Source organism: Primulina huaijiensis, chromosome 12, assembly GCF_012295235.1.
Source record: "Primulina huaijiensis isolate GDHJ02 chromosome 12, ASM1229523v2, whole genome shotgun sequence".
NCBI classification, from domain to species: domain Eukaryota; kingdom Viridiplantae; phylum Streptophyta; class Magnoliopsida; order Lamiales; family Gesneriaceae; genus Primulina; species Primulina huaijiensis.
In genome coordinates this window covers 14,876,847-14,879,829 of record NC_133317.1, presented here as the reverse complement: position 1 = coordinate 14,879,829, position 2,983 = coordinate 14,876,847, and the positions used below count along the sequence as shown (strand labels likewise).

At 27.1% G+C, this 2,983-nt stretch overlaps 1 non-coding gene across 1 annotated transcript; it reads right to left on the bottom strand.

Annotated features, from left to right (window-relative positions):
* Window positions 1–918: 918 nt before the first annotated feature.
* On the bottom strand, window positions 919–1,029 carry LOC140990790 (small nucleolar RNA R71). The gene has a single exon (XR_012177715.1). It is a non-coding gene; the product is annotated as a small nucleolar RNA R71 (small nucleolar RNA).
* Window positions 1,030–2,983: the final 1,954 nt, after the last annotated feature.

Genomic DNA, 2,983 nt, shown 5'->3' with positions numbered 1-2,983 from the left:
CATAGGTACCATATATAAAATATCGGTGAATTGGTATTTTCTATAGTGGGAACTATATTATATTAGGTGTGTGTTTAAATATTTAATTTTCTTGGAACCATTATTCATGGTGGTTTCCTTTGTTTTACTTTTTAGTTAAACAATATTGCATAAATCAAAATAAATCCTCGAGTCTTGACAAAATTTATAATTTGTAAACTTCGTTCTTGCATTTGGTAATCTATAAATTAATAAATTTAAACTTAAAATAACCTCTCTGTGGATCGATCTCGTACTTACGAAATATATTACTTGCAGACAACCTACACTTGGGTGAATTATAATTTAAGTAGTAGCAAGTTTTTGGCGCCGTTGCCGGGGAGGTATAAATTAAGTTTATATTTGTTAATTATGTTTTATTTATAAGTATTGTGTTTTTTTTTGTATGAGTATTTGGAGTCGAAAAAAAAGTGGTAGACTTATTCGAGTATCTGAAAATAATTTAAACATGGATGATAATTCAAATAATCAAGATAATGATAACAATAATAATAATAATAATAATAATAATCAAGAACATGATCAATTAAGAACACTTAGGCACCATATGAACCCTATTAGAACTAGTGCCCCATCTTGTTTAGTTTTTCCTCCTGATGCATCTAATTTCAACTTTAAACCTCAAATTATTCAACTTTTACCAAATTTTCATGGCTTAGATTCTGAAAATCCATATTTACATCTAAGAGAATTTGAGGAAGTTTGTAACACTTATAATGATCAAAATTGTAGCATGGATATAGTTCGATTAAAGCTTTTCCCTTTTTCTTTAAAAGATAAAGCTAAAACATGGCTACAAAATTTGAGATCAAGTTCAATAAGATCATGGGAAGAAATGCAACAACAATTTCTCAAAAAGTTTTTTCCTTCCCATAGAACAAACTCTTTTAAAAGACAAATTACTACTTTTTCTCAAAAACAAGGAGAAACATTTTATCAATGTTGGGATAGATATAAAGAATTACTTAATACATGCCCACATCATGGTTTTGAAACATGGAGAATAGTTTCTCACTTTTATGAAGGTCTAATACCTAAAGATAGGCAAATGATAGAATTCATGTGTAATGGAACTTTTGAAGATAAAAACCCAAATGAAGCTATGGAGTATTTGGATTCATTAGCAGAAAATGCTCAAAATTGGGATAATATAGGCACAATAGAACCACCAACAACTAAAATCAATAATTCAACAAATGGGGGTGGTATCTATAATCTTAAAGATGATATGGATATTCAAGCTAAACTTGCATCTTTAGCAAAAAAAATTGAGTCATTAGAAATAAAAAAGAGTGGTCAATTAAAAAGTATTCAAGAAATTGTTTGTCATATATGTGATACACATGATCATGCTACAAAAGATTGTCCAACATTACCTTCATTTAATAAATGTCTCCATGAACAAGCAAATTATGTTAACAATTATAAAAAACCAATACTAGATCCTTTTTTAACATCATATAATCCCGGATGGAAAAATCATCCTAATTTTAGTTGGAGGAATGATAATAATGCACAACCCTCACAATAATATTTTCAAAATAACCAAAATCATCAAGGTTATATTCCTTTTGTTACACCTCCAAGAAAAAACTTTGAATATGTAATTCATGCATTTATCCAAAAGCAAGAATCTATCAATATTCAAAACAGTCAATCTTTGACTGATTTGAAAGAAACTCTTGCAAAATTTGCATCTTCACTTAATATTCATGAAAAAGAAAAATTTTCATCTCAACCTCAACCTAATCCTAAAAATCTAAATCAAGAATTAAAAAATAAAAAATTGATCAAATAAAATCTGTTATTACCCTTAGAAGTGGTAAAATTGTTAATGATCCATATAATAATGAAAACAAGGATCATTTAAAATCAAAGAGTAAGGATGATAATCCTGATACTTTTGAGAATGATGATCCCTTAAATTCTAAAAATAAAATGTTGAATGATAAATCATCTGAAATAGTAATGAATCAAATAAACCTCCACCATTTCCTCATTCGTTAACAAATCATAAAAAACAAAAAATGATTCTGATATATATGAAGTTTTTAAACAAGTAAAAATAAATATTCCATTATTAGATGCTATTAAACAAGTACCTTCATATGCAAGATTTTTAAAAGACCTATGTACTGTGAAGAGAAAATTGCATGTGAAGAAGAAAGCATTCTTGGCTGAACAAGTAAGTTCTATTCTTCAAAATAATTCTAGTTTAAAATATAAAGATCCTGGTTGTCCAACAATTTCATGTATTATTGGAGAACATAAAATTAAAAAAGCTTTGTTAGATTTGGGAGCAAGTGTGAATTTACTTCCTTATTCAGTTTATGAAAAACTTAATTTAAGAGAATTAAAACCCAATTCTGTTACTCTCTTACTGGCGGATAGGTCAATCAAAATACCTAGAGGTATTGTAGAAAATGTGTTGGTTCAAGTTGATAAACTCATATATCCCGTAGATTTTATTGTTTTGGATACACAACCAATAGAAGTACATAATGAAATTTAAGAAATATTGGGACGACCATTTCTAGCAACTTAAAATGCTTTAATTAATTGTCGAAATGAAATAATGAAATTGTCTTTTGGAAATATGACTCTAGAACTTAATGTGTTCAATTTATGTAAACAACCAAGTATTAATGAAAATGAATATGATAATGAAATTGAAATAATTGTGGAAGAAAATATACAAGAAGAAAACTTAAATAAACAATCTGAAGTTTTTTCAATAGAAAATTTTGAGTCCGAAAATAATTTTGAAAAAGATGATAATACAAAACTTGAATTAAAAGTTTTACCATTCGAATTGAAATATATATTTCTTGGTGAAAATAAAACATTTCCTGTTGTAATTTCTTCCACTCTTCTACCAAATCAAGAAGAAGATTTAATTAAATTACTTAAAAAATATAAAAATGCAATTGGATGGACTTTGAAA